Consider the following 23,979-nt stretch of genomic DNA (forward strand, 5'->3'; position numbering starts at 1 on the left):
CAGCGTTCAAGTGGCAGCAACGTGCTTTTCAAAAGAGGGGGGTGGGGTGGGGTGTAGTGTGACAGGAAGCGGGGGAGAGAGAGAGAGAGTGGATTTTTGGAGCCAACACTGTGTGTTACCTTCCTGCCTTGAAAAATTAGAACATGTTCCTGATCCCTTACTCTTAACTCTTAACTGCAAACAGCCTGCATACAACGGACTCCCTCTCTCCCCTCTGCCCCGTTTCTATCAAGCAAACACTCACTCCCTGCCTACCTCATTATCTCATTTGATTGTTCACAGATTGATCACAGCAAACAGGAGCTGTGTTTGTAGATAAGCAGCTCCGGGATCAATGGATCAACGGAGCTACGGAGCTCTGAGTTCACAACAAAACAAAGAGAGGCTGCATAACAAAACAAAGAGAGTAATTTATAAAAGCATTCTGGGATATCTGCTAATACCCTGGAGGCCAATAACAGTGCTGGTGTGTGGCCACACTTGATGACCAGCGCTGCAGCACCAGCGCTGCAATCTTTATTCCCCATGCTGAGCCAGGTGTACGGCCAGCGCTGCAGCCAGGGAGTTGCAGCGCTGGATGTGCCCTGCAGGTGTGGACACTTACTAATTGCAGCGCTGGAAAGCCTCCACCAGCGCTGCAACTCGCAAGTGTAGCCATACCCAGAGTGTGTGTTGGGGGAGAGTGAGTGTGTTGGCATGCTGTCTCTAAGTTCAGAAAGCTGCTGAAAGCAACCCAGTCCTGAGGTAGAGGGAAGGGGACACCCCTGACATCAACCCCCACCTCCATCCCTGGCTCTGCACAGCACATTAGTCTCTCTCTCTCTCTCTTACACACACACACACACACACACACACACACGCCCGTGCCTGCCTCTGTGTTCGTAGTGCAGAATAGAATGAATGGGAGTACTTGTTGAGTAAGGTGCTGTAAAGCAGATTAAGGATATCAGAGTCTTATTCAGCAAATTTTGGAGATTTGTCTAGTCCTCTAGCAGCATCCATTCCCAAAGTTCTGGCACAGAGCTGCCAGCAATGGTGGTGTGCTGATTCAAAATTAAATGTGGCAAAGAGGAAGAATATATGACACGTGAATCATTTTATTTATTTATTTTAATTTGTATTGCTGTCATACCCAGATGTCCCACTTAGAATTTGAGGCGCATCCGAAGAAGTGGGTATTCACCCACAAAAGCTCATGCTGCAAAACTTCTGTTCTAGATGGTGCACAAACATATAAGACGACATTGCCAACCCTGAGGAGTTTACAGTCTAAGAAGACAATCAACATATGGAGGGTGGAGCAGAAAGATGCAGGCAAATAGATTAAAGCATTATATAATCTTTTCAAATAATGAATAAGTTACACTTCAGCTGCACCCACTTGGCCTCTCAACATAGCCTGAAGACATCATAGAGGCTATGTGTTTTGAGGAGAAGCTAGTAGACTTAAGTATCAGCTGGATACTGCATTCCATATGTGGGGGGTTGCATAGAAGAAGGCATGAAGACAGTTGTGTGAAAGAAGAACAAAAAAGCAGTTAAGGATGGAACAATTGCCCAAATGGCGGAGGCTGTGGTGACACTAAAAGAACTGAGAGAAAACGAGCACAGAGGGAGGATCTGTTAAGGGCTATCACAATGAGAAGAAACTGGAACTTGGAGTAGGTGAAAAGGGGAGCCAGAGAAGGAATTCAAAGGGTGCGGGAGTAATATGGTGACAGTAAATTGGTTGCAGGGGAGGCCAAGGCAGAGGGGAAAATTGCAGTAGTTAAGATGGAAGATGAGGACCTAGACTCAAGAAAGAGGAGAGGGGGAAGGGCCAAGGTTCTTAGCACTATGAATCCTAAATTTCCATAAAATATTTTTTGTAAGAACTGTAGGTATAACTGCTAATCAACAGAGGTGCTGATTACTAAAGTCCGCCTGGTTTAACAGTCATTTAATAAGAGGCTGAAGCTTTCTGCTCCATTCGATTTGAGATCTCAAAAAGCTCTAATAGAATACTCATATTATGTAAAATTATAGATTAGTAATGTATGTCTCAGGCAAAGATACTGTTCTCACATTAAGAATGTGCAAAGAATTGAAAAACTACATTTTGAAAATCTCTTGTGTGATCTTGAGAGAGGATAAAGGGCCTTTCTTCAGAAGCACAGACTTGTACAGAATTACTCCAGATTTATACAGATGTAAAAGAGAGCATACTTTTGCACAGATTCTGGATGATACTTTTTTTCCTCCTTGGGATGCAGTTTCTTTTTTAAATCAGTTGTAAGCAGTCCCTCTGGACTTTCTACATTAGGAGGATGCCCCGTGTATACCTTTGGTATTTATGTTAATATTTTAAAATTAATTAAATTCTGTAGGTGTACTCAAAAGGATGACAATGCTTACACAGAGCTTGGCAACTAAATGAAGAGAAAATAGTATTCTGTCCCTACTACATCAAGACAGAGAATTTTGCAATAAAACCCGGGCAACTGCAAATCCCACCCAAACTAGTTTCAGCAGCAAACATAATTCTTGGCATATCCCTTATTGTGGAGATGCCTCATTAGATGCCATACAAGTAACTCAGCTTCATTATTAATTTCACACTTGAGTAGCATCAGATGTTTAAGTATTCACTGGAAACAATTGTGGGAGCACAACTCGAGGCATGCACAACCTCTTGGATTCAGAGATAACCAGATGGAAAGAAAGTGGGAAATAGAAAACAAAGGATCTCTATGGAAATGGAATAGAAATTTTCACCATAAAAAGCCTGACCTCTAACAGTAGATTTGCCATTCAGTAGTGCAACAGAATAAAATGCAGTTTTAATAACCTGTCCAATTTCCTAAAATTATGTTGACTGGGAGAGTAGAAATCAAGATAATCAAGTTTACCATGAAGGCCAATAGCTGATAAATGACCTGTATTATTAGTACAGAAACTAAGAATTAAAATCTTAATTAAGCAGACACGATTAAAAGGCAACTCATGTATGTCCAAACATTCCACCGCTATAAAAGGGTTTAGCAAATGTGTGCAGAGAAGGAGGGATTTTTTTTTGAGAAAAAATGATTAGTTCTCAACTTGAGTAATACTGTCTGCATTTGAGTGAGTTTCAAATGTGTAAGGTAAAACCAACTTTAGTAGATTAAGGATTTAGTGAATGTCTGTCTAACCAGCAATTGGCTTTTTTTTTTTCATTAATATTTTCCCCACATGATTTAACAGTTTGGCTTACTCTCTTATTGCACACTTTAGGGCCTTATACTGAAACGATTTATACCCTAAATAACCTTGGCTTTTCATATTTTTGAGGCACTACACTTGTTCCAGTTCTTACACTGTAGCACAAGTCATCAACACGTGTTATTGCACAAGAGGACAATTGAATTTGGACACACTGCGAGGCTGAGTATATACTATCCAAAGGTAGAAGACCAGAAGAGCAAGTTGTATGGATTTATGAAGTAAGAGTCAAGAAAATATTTGAGAATGCCAGTTCACATCTATGTGACTGGTATTTTCATGACAACAAGAAGAATGTGGGCATACTACCATTTGTGTTGTGCCAAAATGTAGTTAAATCCCTCTCCTCTGGCTTTTGAGTTCCTCCTATTTACTTCCATTCCTGCCATTAGTTTAAGGTGCTAACTACAGGATGAAAATACAAGAGAGTCACAAGTACCTCAGAAGATATAATCTCTCACACAGTAGTTCAACACTAAGATCTTTTATGGGCTCAGTGAGAGAATCTCTGGGTGAAATTTTATGTCCTTGTGTTATGCAGGAGGTCAGATTGGATTACCTTAAAATCTGTTAATCAGATGAATCTTCAGATCAGGATACAACTTGGATTTCATTCACAGTGCTGGCGTTGACATTTTTTTTATCAGAGCTACTCTTCCTGGAGTAAGACCTCAACTGTCATGACATGGAATCCGAGATGAGTCAGGTACTGCCTGAGAACAATAGAGTTTTGGACTCATTCACCACAAGGCCAAGATGATAAAATATTCTAGCATCTATTGAATTAGAACAGTGGTGGGCAAAGAGAACAGAGATTGATAGAACAATAGCATCACAATGTCATAAAGTCGTAATGTGCAATGTGATTGGTGATTGATGCAGTCTCTATTTCATACCATTTCTGCTGGCTTCTGGGGAGTGCTCTTGTAATTAACAATTGGTAAATGAAATACCAGTCAGATGTTTGGAAACCACCAATATTACATAAAGGATACTAAAGATGTAGCCCAAGAGCTAGCAATTGGAGCCTCACTGAATTAGACCAGAACCAACAAGAGGTAAGAATGGTTTAAGGGGCTAAAGGAGGTATAACTACGAATAATGGGATTAAATTAAGCAAAGGAACATTTAGGATGGTATGATGGGGTGTTTACTCCACACGGGCAGTGAAAGGATTAATGTGGGTCTCAAACACCAGTTAACATATCTGGTTGTGCTTGGAGGATAGACCAGACCCAATTAAAGATGAGTCCCAGTTTGGGGGAAGAGCTGCATGTGTTCTATAAAGAGAGGAAGCCCAGAGTAAAAGAGGGCTGGTTGGCTGGAGTAGCTGTTGGGGCTGGAGGCAGAAGGAGGATTTTCTGTGAAGTCACTTTGGAAACTGAAGAAGAGTCTATTAGAGAGGGAAATGGATACAAAGTAGGGGGGAAAAGAAAAGAGTAGAAGCAGAAGCAGATGATGATGATACCATCAAAAAAGCAACACTGGGGAAGGAAATAAACCAAAATGTTATAACTGTAAGATCCCTAGCCAAAGAAGTAAGATTAGGTGACATTAGGTGACAGTGAAAGGAGCTGACTGGGTTAAAAAATGCATAGGGCACATTGTGAAAGCTAGGAGTTTGTGAGATGGGGAGCTTTTAGTTGAATGTAAAAACAAAGATCAAGCTAATAAACTGCTAAAAACTAAACCACTAGGACAAGTTAAAATCAGTTGCCATGTACCAAAGTATTTGACTAACAAAGAGGGTAATATATGGAGTGTCATTAGAACTGAGCAATAATGAGATGCAGGAAGCGGCGCGGTCCGAGGGATGCACTGGCTACCGCTTCCCACAGCCCCCATTGGCCTGGCACAGTGAACTGCGGCCAGTGGGAACTGTGATCCGCCAAACTTGCGGACTCTGCAGGTAAACAAACCATCCCGGACTGCCAGTGGATTTCCCTGATGGGCCACATGCCAAAGGTTGCCGATACCTGGAATACGCAATGATATACTAATTGAAAAAAGGTTTATTTATAATAGAAGTGATAAACTGTACATCAAAAATTGGGGAAAAATCAGAAAAAAATGAAAATTATAGCAAGAGCAACAGAAAAATTCTTGTATGTTAGCAATTTGTCAATGGGCCATACTAATGTAATTTTTGAATGAGGTTAATGTTGAAATGAGACTTGTATGGGCAGAGCCATCCCTTGGGTACACCAAAATGGAGCAACCACTCCAGCCCCATGCTTTGTGGGCCACGTGGGCCACCAGTGCGATTGGCCGGCACCGAGCGCAGTCAGTCCTGTCAGTGACAGATTCTTCATTTCCACACACACACACACCCAAGGATGGCCCTGAATATGGAGATCACAATCTTTTACTTGAATGCATATAGCTTGATAGCACATGCTCAAAAATTAAAAGAAAATATCCTGGAAATGAAAACTAAACCAGACATTGTCAATATCCAGGAAACATGGCTGGTTTAAAAAGTTTGCTTTTAAAATTCCAGGGTATATTGCCTTTAGGCAAGACTGAAAACTAGAAAGAGGAGGAGGCATTTGTAATTTCATACAGGAAAGATTAAATTACATAGTGGTAAAGAATAAAGAAGTAAGCACAGAATATAATGCTGTTGAGATCCCAATGCAGAAGAGAAATATTTCTTTAAGGACTTAGAATATCTATAACCTGTGTGGGAAATTAGAAAGCTCAGAGCTATAAGAAATAGTGAAGAAAGCTAAAAGACCATATATTACATGTGGTGACCTAGTCATAATAAATTGTGGGGAAGTAAGACAACTAATAAATATGGTGCAGCTTAGGAAAGTTCATTGACGAAAACAATCAATTGGTTTTAAATAATGGCACATCAACGAGATTTAATGCAGCAGCTGGTAGTTTTTCCTGCTTAACCCTGGGAATTATAACAACAGATATTGCAAGTAAATGTAACTGGGAAATATTTAAGGAAGAAAGACTGGGGAGTGATCATTTCCCTATATTTATTACTTTTCAAGAGCAATATAAGGTTGAAAGTAATAGAAAATTACCTACATGCAATTTTAAGAAAGCTAACTGGGAGCTATTTGCACGTAAATGTACTGAATTTGTGAATAATCACTGTATGAGTGTTAACACAGAGAATTTCAGTGACATTGAAATAAAGGGATTAATAGAAGCAGCTACTGTAGCCAAACCTAGGACTAAAACTAAAAACCCGCTTCCATGGTGGAATGAGGAGTGCCAAATGGCAGTTAAATAAAGCAAAAAACACAGTGAATGATGAAGATGTAATGAAGTATAAAAGAAGTAAGACAATAGCATAAAGGATTATACAAAAATCAAAGAAAGAGAAATGGAGGAAATACTGCAAGTAGATAAATAAAGATACCAAGATATCAAAAAATATAAAGGCCAATTAGAAAAATGAATGGAAATCAGATAAGGAGTTGTCACCTCCCAGGTCTTATTGGGACTAACAACATAACTAGAAGTTCTGATAATGAGAAATCAGATGTTATAGCAGAGTCAAAGTCTGAAAGACAAGGAAAAGCTGAATGAAGTCAAAACTTTTAGTCATGGGGAAATTAGTTATGGATGGAAAGATTCATATGAAATGGCTATTTTTAAAATTTTATGACTGTGAAATTGACCAAAATGGGTCATGAATTTGGTAGGGCCCTAGTCGTTAGAACAGGGTAAAGCAGCCGTTAGAGATGAATGAGCTGCTATGCCACACCCAGCCATAAGGGGGAATTTCTGCAGTGAGTAGACTTTTGACAGATAACTGTAAAAAGTATTCCTAATAGTGAAAACTAGTTGACTATAGTTGCACAAAGGAAGTGGTGAAGTAGCATCACTTGATTTATTTCAAACTGAACTGGACAAAGCACTCAAGTACACTTTAGGGAACATGGTTAGAGAGAGAGAAAATATAATCTACCAGAAGTAGGTCTATTCCAGCTCTAGTTTCTATGTTTCTGCAAGTGGAAAAATAAGTGAAAGCCCAAACATATCAGGGAAATGAAGAAAACAGAAACAAAACTCAAAAGGCTATGAAACCTACTGAAAAGCAGTCACTTTGACATCCAGAAGAGATTTAGTTCAACAGGAAATTGATACTCAACATGCTATAGCTAAGAGCTGTGCATACAGGGGAGAGTCTATTGCAGTCAGTTCGCCGTCCCAGGCCAATGGGGGCGTCGGGAAGTGGTGCGGGCGAGGGATGTGTTGGCCGTGGCTTCCTGCCACCCCCATTGGCCTGGGACAGTGAACCGCGGCCAGTGGGAGCCATGATCGGACGAATCTGTCAATGCAGCAGGTACACAAACTGGCCCTGCCCGCCAGGGTGCTTACCCTGGCAAGCCGCATGCCAGGGTTGCCAACCCCTGGTATAGTGGCTTTATTACACTAGTTTCTTGTGAACCCTTTACTCACTTTCAGTAGTTCCATTGATTTGAATGGGATTTATTGCATATTAGCATATTACTCAAGGTGAGTAAAATGTTCACAATCTTTTCCAGAAGGACTTTGCCTAGCAAGGTACTACTCAAAATGAATAAGAATGGCATAGTCTGGCCCTAAATTAAGATCCTCCTTTGGATCTTCCAGTGTATCTTGTCTTCTCTGCGTGTGTATTTCCTGTTGTATGCGTCTCAACAGAGGGACCATGCAGTGCTAAGCATATTGATGGAATTTAACAAACAAATAAACCAGACGATGGCCCAAGATTTGTAACAAAACTCAGAACCAGCTTCATATAGTTTTGAGTTTTATTGCAAAAGTTTCCTACAACTCTACTAATATCCTCGTGTTTTAAATTGAAGTTATATATATATATATATATATATATATATATATATATATATATATATATATATATATGAACTCCATATATGAGCTCATATATATATGAGCTCCAAAAACATCTTAATTTAAAAATATTTTTATAATATATAAAACCTTTAATCAGCACTGGATTCCTTGGCTACATCTTGTGACTAGTTTCTTAAACCAGGCCCCAGCTCAGGGATAATCCCACCAGAAAACACAGGTATTGAATTCAGCTTCCAAATTGTTCCAATAAGACTAAAATAAATTTTGCTTGAAAGGCACTATTCTGAAATGGCAGGCAAGTAAGGACAATAAAAGTATTTGACAAAAGGAGCACAAAAAAAACCTTGAAAATGTTTGGTTTGGAATTTTCTCTCCCTGTGAGGATATTACTTAATAGAAATTTCTTGTGGTTACCATTTGAATTCAGTAATTAATACATCTCACTTTCCAATGCAAGTATATTCATTCTGTAGTAATATTGCAATTGTTTAGCACTTCCTACTTATTATTGTTACAGTGTTCAACCCTTTGCACCCAGTCTCCATTTTGCACAGTAGTGGTGGGGCAAGTGCAAAGGAACTGGTTGCAGTTTCCTCATCCTGAGGGAAGCCAGGGGACAGTTAGGTCCCCTTTTATGGTTCAGAGCAGCCTTGGGACTGCTCTTCACTATACTCTAGCTACAACAGCATCCAAGGAGTCATCCATTAGCTGAGAAATTACCTTTAATGTCCAGACTGCAGAGCCCATTCCACAGCATGGTCCCAGCATGCTCTTATGTAAGGGCCCGGAAAGAGGCTGAGCCAGAGCTGGCTACACTCAATTTATTTCACCCAGAGTTTTCCTTACATGCAGGGAAATTCTCCTTGGCTGTGTATGACACCTTTACACCATCATCACAACACAAAGGGGCAACAGGGACTCAGGACTGAGCCCACAGTGTATAATAAACGTATTTATTATGCATGTCTATAACTTGAAGGTTACCTGAACTATGACCATATTTATGTCAATGATGTATGTGTGTTCAATAGAGGCACATAATCTATAGATACCATACAATGTACAGTTTATTTAGCTTATTTTAAATTTTGTAACTATTCAGAGGTAAAGTGAGAAATTGTGAACTGTTTTGCATACTACCATGCAGAGAAAAGTTTTCTCACCCCTTCAAGTATGAAAAATGTGCCTAAATACCATGAAAATAATAAAACATAAATTGCTTTGATTTAGCTTGTCAATAACCCAGTGCATTAAGTATCCCCAACAGTATGCTTGCCTGTTATCTCTGCAGTTATTTACAGATTAAGGACTCCCTAAAGTTACTCATTATGATACAACTGCGATAATTCCTCAATAATATATGGTTTGGAGATGTCCTAGTGATCTGTGGATAATGATTTATAATCTATTCAATGTAATTGGACTTTGGAACATTCTGGAAGTAACAATCAGCATAACATATGGTCATTGTAACATATCAGAATCTCCTAATGATTTCCACAACTGTGTTTCTCAGACTTATGTGATCCTTTATGCAAATGTTGCAGGGATATGAAAATAGGACATGGTTTTATGTTCTATTGGCCAAATAGAACATTTACACCTGTGTGGCCTCATGGAGTTCAATATATACATGGGTATAGAGGAGGACAATGTTTGGCAATATACAATACTTAGAAGAAAAGACTGTGTTAAAGATAAACTGAAAAATTTTTACTCTGTGGGCCTTATTCTGATTTCTCACTGGTTTCACACCAGTATAACACCATTGACTTTAGTGGAATTACTCCTGATTTTCACCAGTGTAAATATCAGAATCAGGCTCACATTTCTTAACCTTAGTTCCACGAAGGTCAGGAAAAGTTGAAGCAATCTGAACAAAGCAAGAGTTGGTCCAAAACTTTCTTAGTCTGTGATTTCACAATTTAAATTTAGATTAACTAAACCTGTTCTCCCCTGGCAGGATAACTGGCTTTCTCCCAGTGCCAGGCCTTAGGGCCTCTCTTTCTATTAAGATCTAGTCAGCTCTCTGCTGCTCTTGTTATATGTGGTACTGCCTAGAGATTCTGCCATAAACTGAACCTCCAAATTGCATTCTAAACTCCCCCTCTCCCCCCGCAAATATGCATTTCTCATAGCGATGTAGGAACTTGTGTCTGTCTTGGATCACTATCACTATGGCATTCAAACTGTAGAATGTTATTGGATATCTCAGAGGCATGTTATTCACTCATGTACAATTTGAAGAGAAGCCTCATGGTAGCTCTTAATTTGAAATTCAGTAATTGTGAGGTCCCACAATGATGCTGTTCACGCCAACCCTTTGATTGAGCGCTTCCAAAAACCTCACTTCTACAACACAGACACATGTCACAGAGGAGGACAGAGGAATAGCAGCCCTGAAAATCCTAGTATCAGAGAAGAAGGGGGTAGTATGCGAAGAATATCTGACACTCAGTCATAGAAAACAAAAGCATTGGGCTTTTAGGAGGCTATCCAGACTGAAACTCTGAGGGTACGTCTACACTACAGGATTATTCCGATTTTACATAAACCGGTTTTGTAAAACAGATTGTATAAAGTCGAATACACGCGGCCACACTAAGCACATTAATTCGGCGGTGTGCGTCCATGTACCGAGGCTAGCGTCGATTTCCGGAGCGTTGCACTGTGGGTAGCTATCCCATAGCTATCCCATAGTTCCCGCAGTCTCCCCCACCCATTGGAATTCTAGGTTGAGATCCCAGTGCCTGATGGGGCAAAAAACATTGTCGCGGGTGCTTCTGGGTACAGCCTCACCCCTCCCTCCGTGAAAGCAGCAGCAGCCAACCGTTTCGTGCCTTTTTTCCTGGGTGAACTGTGCAGACGCCATAGCACAGCAAGCATGGACCCTGCTCAGCTCAAGACAGCAATCATGGATGTTTTAAAAACCTCGCGCATTCTCGTGCACTCAATGCTGAACCGGGACCTGCAAAGCCAGGCGAGGAGGCGGCGGCTACGGCAGCACGGCAACAAGAGTGATGAGGACATGGACACAGAATTCTGTCAAACTGCAGGCCCCTGCACTTTGGAGATCCTGCTGGTAATGGGGCAGGTTCTAGCCATTGAACGCCGATTTTGGGCCCGGGAAACAAGCACAGACTGGTGGGACTGCATAGTTTTGCAGGTGTGGGATGATTCCCAGTGGCTGCGAAACTTTCTCATGCGGAAAGGCACTTTCATGGAACTTTGTGACTTACTTTCCCCTGCCCTGAAGCGCCAGAATACAAAGATGAGAACAGCCCTCACAGTTGAGAAGTGAGTGGCAATAGCCCTCTGGAAGCTTGCAACGCCAGACAGCTACCGATCAGTCAGGAAGCAATTTGGAGTGGGCAAATCTACTGTGGGGGCTGCTGTGATGCAAGTAGCCAAAGCAATCACTAAGCTGCTGCTACAAAAAGTAGTGACTCTGGGAAATGTGCAGGTCATAGTGGATGGCTTTGCTGCAATGGTATTCCCTAACTGTGGTGGGTGATAGATGGAACCCATATCCCTATCTTGGCACCAGAGCACCAGGCCACCCAGTACGTAAACCGCAAGGGGTACTTTTCAATGGTGCTGCAAGCACTGGTGGATCACAAGGGACGTTTCACCAACATCCACGTGGGATGGCCGGGAAGGGTTCATGACGCTCGCGTCTTCAGGAACACTACTCTGTTTAAGCGGCTGCAGCAAGGGAATTACTTCCCAGACCAGAAAATAACAGTTGGGGATGTTGAAATGCCTGTCGTTATCCTGGGGGACCTAGCCTACCCCTTGATGCCCTGGCTCATGAAGCCATACACAGGCAGCCTGGACAGTAGTCAGGAGCTGTTCAACTACAGGCTGAGCAAGTGCAGAATGGTGGTAGAATGTGCATTTGGCCGTTTAAAGGCGCGCTGGCGCACATTACTGACTCGCTCAGACCTCAGCCAAACCAATGTCCCCTTTGTTATTGCTGCTTGCTGTGTGCTCCACAATCTCTGTGAGAGTAAGGAGGAGACCTTTATGGCGGGGTGGGAGGCTGAGGCAAATCACCTGGCCGCTGATTACACACAGCCAGACACCAGGGCGATTAGAAGAGCACACCAGGAAGCGGTGCAAATTAGAGAAGCTTTGAAAACCAGTTTCATCACTGGCCAGGGTACAGTCTGACTCTTGTGTTTCTTTCTCCTTGATGAAACCTCCCCCCTTGATTGACTCATTCACTGTAAGCCACCCACCCACCCCGCCTTCGATCACAGCTTGCTTTCTAAGGAAATAAAGTCACTCTCATCTAAAAATCATGTATTCTTTATTACTTAATTATAAAAAGAGGGAGAGAACTGACTAGGTAGCCCGGGTGGGGTTTCAGAGGAGAATAGTAGGGAAGTAAAAGGCCACTATAAAAATTTCATAATTTCATAATAATGAGAGCCTTTTGGTTGGGCTGTCCACTGGGGTGGAGTGGGCGGGTGCACAGAGCCTACCCTCACGAGTTCTTACTCATCTGGCGGGTGAGGAGGCTAAGGAACATGGTGAGTGGGGAGGGTGGTTATACAGGGGCTGCAGTGGCTCACTGTGATCTTGCTGCCGTTCCTGAAGCTCCACCATACGCTGGAGCATGTCAGTTTGATCACGCAGCAGCCCCAGAGTTGTATCCCGCCACCGCTGATCTTCCTGCTGCCATCTCTCATCTCGAGCATCTCTCCTCTCATCTCGAGCGTCTCTCCTGTCCTCACGTTCATCCCTCCTATCCTCACATTGGTCCCGCCTGTCCTCACGGTCACTGGCATCTTTCCTGTACTTTGATACCACGTCCTTCCACTCATTCAGATGCGCTCTTTCATTGCAGGTCACTTCCATGATTTCCAAAAACATTTCTTCTCACATCTTTTTTTTCCGCCACCTTATCTGAGATAGCCTTCAGGACGGAGTAGGGATGCTTGAAAAATTTGCAGCTGCATGAGGGAGGGAAAAAAGGGAGAGAAGTATTTAAAAAGATACATTTTAGAGCACAATGGTCATACTCTTTCATTGTGAACAACACTATTCACCTTACATACCACATGTGTTTTCACTACAAGGTCGCATTTTACATCTTAATATTGAGTGCCTGCGGCTTTGGTGTTACAGATCACAGACGCAGGTCCGGGCATCTGAATTCTGCTTGCATTCAGCCATGGTAAGCCATTGTCTTTCGTCTTCTGCAGCCTTCATCTATCCAGCGCCCTCCTTTCCCAAATAGCAAGCAAAGCCCGTTGAGTGCTGCTTCTTTCCTGTTAACGTGCAGCAACAGAAACCACCCTGTGGCTGGTATCATGGAAGATCACTGCTAAACACCCTCCTTTCCCCCACTGCCTCCAACCGCGTGGCTGATAGCAGGAAAGATCCCTGCTAGTCAAATGCGGAAAAGCTCAGCGCCAATCGCGCCCCCCCCCCCTGCAGGGAAGGATTTCTTTTAAGCAACAGGCAAACAGCCCAGTAGGAATGGCCATCTCTGTCCCCTTACTTAAATTCCTGAATTTCAACCAGGTTACCATGAACGATATCACTCTCCTGAGGATAACACAGCGAGATAAAGAACGGATGTTGCTTGAATGCCAGCAATCACCGGGACCATACGCAGCTAGGCTTTGTCATGCAATGATACCAGATTACTTGCTACATGCATGGCGTGGTCAAGTGTCCTACCATGGAGGACGGAATAAAGCAGCGCTGCCCAGAAACCTTCTGCAAAGGCTTTTGGAGTACCTCCAGGAGAGCTTCATGGAGATGTCCCTGGAGGATTTCCGCTCCATCCCCAGACATGTTAACAGACTTTTCCAGTAACTGTACTGGCCACGAATGCATCCCAAGTCCTCAGGGCAAATTAATCATTAAAAAACGCTTGCTTTTAAACCATGTCTTATATTTACAAGGTACACTCACCAGAGGTCCCTTCCATGGCTTCATTGTCTGGGATAGTTGCTTGGGAGGGCTGGGAGGGTAATTCCGTCAGGGTGAGAAAAAGCTCCTGGCTGTTGGGGAGAATGGAGTGCTGTGTGCTCTCTACAAGCTCGTCCTCCTCTTCCTCCTCGTCATCTTCCCCATCCGCAGAATCCTCAGCCATGGCTGCGATTACCACCCCCACCTCGGAATCCATGGACAGGGGTGGGGTAGTGGTGGCGGACCCCCCTAGAATTGCATGCAGCTCAGCGTAGAAGCGGCATGTTTTCGGCCCTGCCCCGGACCTTCGTTTGCTTCTTTGGTTTTCTGGTAGGCTTGTCTGAGCTCTTTAACTTTCACACGGCACTGTACTGAGTCCCTGGTGTGGCCTCTCTGCATCATGGCCTTTCAAATGTTTTTCAAATGTTTTTTCATTTCGTCTTTTGGAACGGAGTTCTGTTAGCACAGAATCCTCTCCCCATACAGCAATCAGATCCAGTACCTCCCATGTGGTCCATGCTGGAGCTCTTTTTCGATTCTCAGGAGACTGCATTGTTACCTGTGTTGATGAGCTCTGCGTGGTCACCTGTGCTGATGTTCTCTCCATGCTGGCCAAACAGGAAATGAAATTCAAAAGTTCGCGGGGCTTTTCCTGTCTACCTGGCCAGTGCATCCGAGTTCAGATGGCTTTCCAGAGCGGTCACAATGGTGCACTGTGGGATAGCTCCCGGAGGCCAATACCGTCGATTTGCGGCCACACTAACCCTAATCCGACATGGCAATACCGATTTGAGCGCTACTCTCCTCATCGGAGAGGAGTACAGATATCGGTATTAAGAGCCCTTTATATCGATATAAAGGACTTCGTTGTGTGGACGGGTGCAGCGTAAAATCGGTTTAACGCTGCTAAATTCGGCATAAACGCATAGTGTAGACCAGGCCTGAATCTTGGGCCTGATTTTCCATTGTAATGTAATTTAAAACAGTGTAAAGTAGTGCAAAATGCTGTCAAAATGCTGTCTGCACTCACTTTGCCCTGACATAAATAAACTATACAAGGAGCAAGCCAATGGAAAAATGGGTATCCTGAATTTAGCACATCACATTTATGTAACGAGGGTCATTATGCTATCTGAACATCAAGAAAAACATTAGGGGATTGTTTTAGTAAATGCCTATAATTAAATACACAAACACACACATCTCCAGCAAATTCCAGAGACAAGTTTAGCATTATTGTCCAGAATACAGTTCCAGTTGTACCCATATAGTTCAGCAAACATTTCTCTTCACATATCTTAGAGGAGGAGTCTATGCAACCAATACACCTACAAAAATATACTTTTCAAAGGATAATTAAAAACAAATATTCTGGAGTAATTAGTTAGCAGAAGTTTAGCTATTAATTCAGTGTGAGATTTAGCATAACATGCAAGCCAACCCACAACACCAGAGTTAATTATATCCTTATTAACTTGTATTTTTTTCTCTCTCCTAAAAAAGCTCCAGTGATTTTATCATGCTCTTGTTTAATCTATTTTCATAAATCAAAAGGCTTTGAGAAAATCCTATATTGGCCTTCCTTTAGGCACCAGGGAGAATTTCAGTATAGTCCTTGACTACTGAATGGCTTATGCTTTGTATCTGCTTATATACAAGGAGAGATAATGTGTGTGTTTGGCATGAGTTCTCAACTAATTTTTACATATTGTTTTCTTATTTTTATTACTGATGAACTATAACTGCAACCATAAAGGGACAGAAACAATTTTTGGTAAAGAGCTGATGCACCAGAAGGAAAAAAAAAGGATATTTCAGAGCAAATTGTCCTTTCCAGTAAAATTAAATTGTTTTCTTCCTTGTGCTGTTTTTCGATACATTTTTATTGCAAGCCCTAAATTATACTTTCACAGGAAAGGTCTCTCTTTCAACTTTTGGCTCAGAATCATTCAGATCTTTTCACACTGAATTAGTCAGTTCTCAAGCTAGCAAAACCCTTGGCAGGCTTGTAAATCTTTCAAAAGATGTTATCCAATTACCCTTCATGGTCCACAGGATTCTACAGTGTGACTATTTCCTTCTATGTGAAGAATTAAGAGATCATGAAAGGTTAGGAACCAATGGAGTTGAAAAGTAAGGCTCTGCATTTTTCCACAGTTCAGATACTGTGGCTATAACTATAGATATCTAGATATAGTCTAGTGATCAACCAAACATATTCATTCCTAATCAAGAACACTGATCCTCTCTTGAGATAAGAGGAGCATTGAGCCTCACAGCTTTCTGTTTTATGTCATTTATTTAAGACAATCAATTTTATCAAATTGGTAACTGTAGTATATACACATCCCTGTTCTTGGAGCTGGATTAGGATCACTGAATGAATTTCACTCCCTCTGTACCTATCCTACATCTGTGGCTTTGTTATATATACTTCTTCTGTAAAGGTGACCAGGGGTCATGAAGGTCCTAGGTTTTTTAATATAAAAAGAAGCACAGGGAAGAACAGTCTCTGAAGAGGAATTTACTTTTCTTTTCATTTTCTATTCCCTTTATATAACCATTTAACACTTTTATTTATTAACAAATGGATATAAAAGATAAGCATTTACTAAGATGTTGCTAATGACAGAGAGAATTAAAGATCCCAGTAATTTTCAAACTACATTATTTAGCCCAGTGGCATATATACTACAATTATAAGACTATAGCAGCTACAGAATAAAATTACTGAATTAATTTCACATGTAGTATTTATTTCATAGCCATCTGTTGGTCATGAGTACCAGAAAAAATGCCAGTTCAAAAGCATTACACAGGTAATAAAATTTTAGCTTAGGACAAATGAGAAAATGTATGCTGCTTCTTTTAAACCAGTGTTTCCAAAATTTGGGACACTGCTTGTTTAGGGAAAGTCCCTGGTGGGCCGTGTCAGTTTGTCTACCTGCCGCGTCCACAGGTCCAGCCAATCACGGCTCCCATTGGCCGCAGTTCGCCACTCCAGGCCAATGGGAGCTGCTGGAAGCAGCGCGGGCCAAGGGACGTACTGGCCCAGTGGGAGCTGCGATCGGCTGAACCCGAAGATGCGGCAGGTAAACAAATCGGCCTGGCCCACAAGGGTCTTTTCCTAAACAAGCTGCGTCCCAAGTTTGGGAAACACTGTTTTAAACAAATCCTTTTCATTGTAATGCAAAAAAAAGAAAGCTCTAGTTGCAGAAATGCAGGTGTGGTAACTAACTTTGATATATGGCAACCTCTGTTATATGAGCATTCATTTCATTTCCATTTCATACTGGGAAAGGGTTTTTGTCTCAGTATTGCAAGGGTAAAGTGTAATGCAACTGTCAATTGTTGCAACCAGCACCTTCTGGGGCAGATTCTCTACTGCACATTGTGTAATCATTTACACTTGTGTAAGGTGTGTCTAATATACAACCAAGTCAGAATGGTAGAACACTTTGCACTTCCTCTGCATTGTTGTGAATGAAAATGAGGACAATGATACTGACCTCCTTTGTACAGCACTTTGAGATCTACTAATGAAAAGTGCTAGATAAGAGCTAGGCATTTTTATTTATATTTATTGAACAATGTTCAGGGCAGTGGAAAATCAGGCTTGCATTTGCCTGATTGGGTATTTAATAGCCACGTTTCCCATATACATTGGTCTAACAAAACTGTAATTTCCACATAGAAAATGCAGTTTCTGGAAAGTGTTACATTTTACAGATTGGTTGTTTTACTGTATACTTTATCTAGACAAAGCATGTAATCATGTAACAGCAACTGAAATAGGGTGGATGCAATAAAATACAATTGTAACTATGCCCCCCCTCTCCCACCCCCCAAATCTATGATTACCTGAGTTAACTGTGTATGGAAAAAATGCTAGAGGCTTTAAAAAGATGAATGACATGGCAGGTAATGTACCATAGGCTTCTGCAGAGCTCAGCCTTTCAGTTACTTTCATATATTTATAATCCTGTTTACTGGAGATCTGTCCACTGCAAATTCCAAATTGTCAATTTCATGTCTCTCATGACTACGCTGCATTTATAAATCCATCTCTCATACAAATAAAAGGTCAGTGCTTAGTTATCAAGCAAGGGCTTGCTCATTATTTAAAACACGTTTCCAGGTTTGTTGAGATAATAATAGCACATTTGGAGAAGTACAGCCTGCCCTGTTAATTTTGTTCTTTTATACTTATTTCACATAATTACAAATTATATCATAGAGCAACCATAAAGTGTGTGGCGGGGGGATATTTGTTTACAACTTTTGCAGTTCTTTGCATTTTGACTAGCTGCTGTAAAGTGCTGACATATGGAGCTCTGTGCTTACTCTGAGTAATCATTAACCAGTGTACTTTTCATCTCCAGACCAATCCCACTAAACGAGTGCAAAAATCACAAATGGGGAATTCTGCATGGTGAGATAAGGCATATACTGCAATTTAGAGGTCTGATTGTCAATGGACAAGTGCCCAAAACTCTCAGAGTAATATCCTCACTTTATCGAATTTAGTGGGGGCAGGATTTCATTCTCATTTTCTTCAATGAGAGTTGCAAGGGTGCAGCATTCTTCAGATACTTTGGATTTATCAATGTGCACAGCAGCAGTAGTTTTAGAGGGAATTTCAAAAATTTTGAAATAATTTTCATTCCACAGGTTTAAAAACAGGAATGAATTTTCATTTATTTTAATTTTTTCATTAAATTTTGGGAGAGTTTTGTCCCCTTTCTCCCACCCCTTTTCTCTCTCCTTTTTTAACTTTTTCCATTTTGCCACTAAAAGGAAAAAAATAAAACTGAAAAGCAAAAGAATAAAAAAAATTCAGGTTTTGTCAAAAAATTAAAATTTTGAAAAATGAATTTTATTGGCAAAAATTCCAGTTTTTGAAAAAGGTCATTTATAAGTTTTGATTAGCTCAAATGTATAGTTAATATTTTTACACTATTTGCTGGATAAAGTATGCCATACCAACATTTAAATTACTATTGTGAGGTCACTTATTCTGACCTCCTGTATAACAGACATAGAATCTGACCCCAAAACTTCTGCATCAAAGTAATTCACCAACAGGGAGCTCAAACCCATGACCCTGAAATTAAGTTGTGTACTCTACTGACTACTGTTACCTTCTCCCTGACTCTTCCTCTGGTTCGGTTATCTTTAGATTACTTTGTTTTGGGGCCAGCATTTCTTCAACTCCCAATTGGCCCAAAGAGACAGTGAAATCTAATATCCTGTGGGTCTTCACTGTCAGCACTCTTTGGGGTGCATCAGATGGGAAATCTCCACTAAAATACCACAAAACAAGCACAAATAAAGTAAATGAAGCAACAAGGAAAAAGGCTTTGCTGTCTTTTTGCTTCTGAGCACAACTGCCCATAAGGCTTAAACTTTTATACTTGCAGTCTCTTGTTTAACCTTGGATTTGATTCACAGAACGATGGCTCAGTCCAGTTTGAACACAGTCAGCTCTTCAATTTATTTCAGAAGTAAGAATATCCATTTTCCATATAATTCTATTGGGTTATTGCACGTCACGTCTTCAAATATATTCTTTATGTCTATTTCTGTTGCTCAAGTCTTTGATCTTTAGTCTTTGATATTTAGTTTGATCTAAATCCTGGGTCTGTGTTTCACAGAGGCAGTTATCAAGATGAATGGGAGAGCTGACTCTTCTAGGCCCAAGTCTTTTGCTTACTGAATTCTCTGATTCTATCCCAGTTGATTTGGATAGAAACAAAAGTCGCAGGTTGAGGAATCTGTGATTATACCTTGTCTCCATCGTCCTTCAAATCTTTCCTTAACACTCACTGACAATATGCCTGTAGAACATATATCTGACAGCAAGGCAGGTGGCAAAATGAGTCTACTGATTAGGTGCAGATACACTAGTTTTATTGTTACTCCACCTTCTCCCCACCCCCTGGCACAAATTAGATTAGCTGCTCTAAATTATGCTGGGAACTGAATTAATCTCCAGCTGGCCCTGAGGGGAGGGTGAAATGAAGATACCTTTGTCCATGCTCTTTCCCTGAGTTGTGCAGACTGCCCAGAAGCAGGGGCCTCTGTCAGCTCTTGCCTGGTGGGGAGAATAGTTCTATGTTGTCACGATGCATTTAATAGAAACAAATATTTCAAAAGTAAAACTAATAGATGTAGAAGTCAAAAGAAAGCTGAATAATATGTTTAATTAACATCTTGGGGTCCTCATCAGGGGCGGCTCTAGGTACCAGCAAAGCAAACACCTGCTTGGGGCAGCCCATTTGCAGGGGAGGTATGGGAGCTGAGAACCAACAGGGGGCTCTGGGAGCGGTAGTTCCTTGGTTAGCTCCCTGCCTATAGAGCCAGCCCTGGAGCAGGGAAACTACTACATTTCCCAGCATTCCCTTGGTCACTACCAACTGGAAAGGAAGGAGGGGCACCTCATGCGGCAGCGTGCTGTGAGAGCTATAATAATAATAATTGGAGATATACCAATCTCCTAGAACTGGAAGGAACCTTGAAAGGTCATCAAGTCCAGCCCCCTGCCTTCACTAGCAGGACCAATTTTTGCCCCAGATCCCTAAGTGGCCCCCTCAAGGATTGAACTTACAACCCTGGGTTTAGCAGGCCAATGCTCAAACCACTGAGCTATCCCTCCCCTGTGAATGGTAGGGATACCACATTTTAACAAAAAACAGGACACTCCAGGGGGAGGGAGGGTAACCCCACCCTGCCACCATCCACTCCCTCCGACTGCCCCCCACGGAAACCCCAACCCATCCAACTCCCCCCCCCCGCTCTCTGTCTCTTGATTGCCCCCTCCCAGGACCCCAGCCCCTATCTAAGCCTCCCTTCTTGTCCCCAACTGCCCCCTCCTGAGACCCCCCCAACATCCCCCCAGAACCCCACCCCCTACCTGTCCCCTGACAAACCCCTGGGACTCACATGCCTATCCAACCACTGCCTGTCCCCTGACTGCCCCCCCGGACCTCTGCCCCATCCAACCCCCCCCACGCGCTCCCTGTCCCTTGACTGCCCCTCCAGAACCCCTACCCTTCTCCAACCCCCAGCCCCCTTACCGTGCCATTCAGACCAGCGTGTCTGGCTCCGTGCAACTCCAGACACGCTGCTGCATACATGCTGCCGTGCTCTCCCGCGGAGCCCACAGCGCCCCCCCACACACACACACACACCCAGCACCTGCCTTCCAGATTTGAACACCTCAAAATTCAGGAGTGCTCAAGCTCAGTTTGGGCAGCTGTTACTTCATTTCTCCCAAATCAAATATACTGATCCACTGTAACTTGCTGTAGAAAAAGTAGGATAAAATTGAGCAAGAAATGCTTCCCAGTGGTTATTAGGACTGGAATTGCTATTTTCAACAGCCATTGCCGTTTGTTTGTTTGTTTGTTTGTTTGTTTGTTTGTTTGTTTGTTTGTTTGTTTAAAAGGAAGACAGTGATATTGCATTGGCAAATTACCCATAGAAAGAAAGAGTGAAACAAAAGAATAATAAAGGCACCTCAACTTTTCCTCATTTATGGAGGACAGTTTTATGATATGCATCCAGATATCCTCCAATCACCCAAGCTGAAAATTGTTCCACTTTACTGCAGCTCTGTAACCATATGGGAACCAATCCTGTCTGTGTTTTGTGCACTTCCAAAATTCCTGCTGAATAACCCACCCTGGGAGCGAGTTACCAGTGACCCAGGGCTGCGGCGGAAGGAGGGTGCAGGTGGGGGGGGAGAGCCCACGGCTGAGGCGGCAGGAGGTGTGGGGGGGCACTGGTGGGGGGGTAAAGGGGGCGCCCAGGGCTGGGGCGGCCGCGGTGTTGGGGGGAGGGCACTGGTGGGGAAGGGGAAGCCCAGCGCTGGGGCGGCAGGGCGGTGTGGGGGGGGGAGCCCAGGGCTGGGGCAGCAGGGGGCTGCAGGGGGGAGCCCAAGGCTGGGACGGGGTCCAGCCAAAAATTTTTTTGCTTGGGACGGCAAAAAAACTAGAGCCAGCCCTGGTCCTCATGCCTCTAATTGCAATGTTGTAAATGTCAGAAATGCTTTTGAAAGCATATTCATTGCTTACCACACATACTGTTTGACACACCTGGAGACTAAAGTTCTCTCTTTGGGCCCCATCCTGCACAGTCCTGGACACCCACAATTCCTGTAAACTTTAGTGGGAGTTGAGGATATGAAGTACATAGCAGGAAATGCTTAGCTTCTTGCTGGATTAGGATTCATCCAAAAAAACATGCACAGATGAAGCAAAGGCAATGCAATCACCCTCACAGTCTCATCAATGTGCCTAAACCCTGACCTGAAGGAAACAGCACATTATTTGTCCTGGTGGATTTTGTGGTGGGGACATTGACCCTAAAACTGAACTCATACAATCAGATCAGTTCCTGTAGGCTACGGAGCAGAAGTCATACTACTACAGTTTTTGGTCACAGCCCTGGCTAATTCCATCATTTACACTTTTTGAATGCCAACTCTGAACTTATTTTTGTATAAAAACAAAATAAGTACTATTTCGTACTTCTAGTTTATCTCAAAAAGGTGAAATTATGATTCATTACAGTAATTACTCTGTTGGACTCTGTTGTTTAATTTCATTTGTTTGTTTTTGTTTAAACTGTGACTACTAAGAAAGAAACTTTAGAGAATGTCAAACTTTTTTTTAAGTAAAATCATTCAGTTGAAATTCAAAATCACTAATCCATTTAGTTCTCAGTACTTCAGATAACTTTGGCTAATTTATTTTAACTGAGTATTGGATTATTCTTATTTCATATTCATCAAGAAGCATTAAGAATGAATCTCAGGATTTCACCGTAAATCCTCACATATAATGCACAGGGGTTTCTGAGTTTCTGAGTTATGGAGCCTGATCTTATATTCAGTTTCAATGTAACCTTTCAAATAGATGCAGCATCGAAACAAAGGGAGCGGGAGATTCCAGTCTCAACAACGGGGCATAAATCCAGACTATTGATTTAATGGAACTCCTCCATTATATCAGAATTCTGTCCATGAACTGTTTCAGGAAACATATTGAATCTTTTCTGTAGTCCTGTGCTCTCAGTTCCTTCTAGTGTTTGTTTTCTTAGGCAGCGCATTCCATGGGAATTCACTCTAATGAGGTTTTATTCATATTAATTCACTGAACAGTTCATTCAAGATGCTTAAAGTTAAATGGGCCTCTCCTAAAGATTTAAAAAAAAAAATCCCCCAAGGGAATGAGAAAAATGGCAACATTCGTTCTCCATCAGTACTGGCTGAATTCCCCTTTAGTTTGGAGGTGGTCCTCATGGAATTTGTCAGATCATATAAAAAATTAAGAGGCAGCAGCTGCCATATGGGGTGAACTCAAGAATCTCAGTCATAAACACACATAAATTGAAGGAACTGAAAACGCAATAGTTAAAGAAAGTGAAGAGCTATAAAAATATGAAAAAAGAGAATATGAGCAAGTATTCTGAATTTATGTATTGTTGGTGCCTCAACACCATTACAATCTGAAGATTTATTGACTTATTTCTTTCCCCAGTATGTATCCAGATCTCCATTTAATAAGATCTGCCCCAAGATAAAACCCATGGGGATGGGGCTAGAAATCTCCTCTGAAGTCTCCTCATGGGGATCCTCCCAGATCATCTGGTGGAACCAGATTTTGTACCACTCCTTGCAGAAAAGCCACTGCAAAGCTAGATAAATGCCCAGAAATCCACATGGATCTCACCATACCTCTACACCAGCTCTAGCTAGTCCCCCGTGGCCTTATCTCACCCCAGCTCCTGAGCATTATGGTTTCTTTGAAGCTGCACTAACATGGACTTCCCCAGGCTGCAGCTGTCTCCAGGACACCCAAGAGGGGCTCTATGGAAAAGATAATATATTCCTGAGGTTTAGTTTTCTTTTCTGATTAAACTCCATGGGGTTGGATAGAGGATATGACCCCCGCCTTGCTATTACCTGCCCCTGCCCAGCCCACC

At 42.1% G+C, this 23,979-nt stretch overlaps 1 long non-coding RNA gene across 1 annotated transcript in view; it reads left to right on the plus strand.

Moving 5' to 3' along the window:
- Positions 1 to 4,121: 4,121 nt before the first annotated feature.
- Positions 4,122 to 23,979, plus strand: part of LOC120396065 — a 32,398-nt gene continuing 12,540 nt past the window's right edge. The window contains exon 1 of the long non-coding RNA XR_005592955.1: positions 4,122 to 4,298. This is a non-coding gene — a long non-coding RNA (uncharacterized LOC120396065). The remainder of the gene's footprint in view (positions 4,299 to 23,979) is intronic.

Source organism: Mauremys reevesii, linkage group 1, assembly GCF_016161935.1.
Source record: "Mauremys reevesii isolate NIE-2019 linkage group 1, ASM1616193v1, whole genome shotgun sequence".
In the NCBI taxonomy this organism is placed as follows: Eukaryota; Metazoa; Chordata; order Testudines; family Geoemydidae; genus Mauremys; species Mauremys reevesii.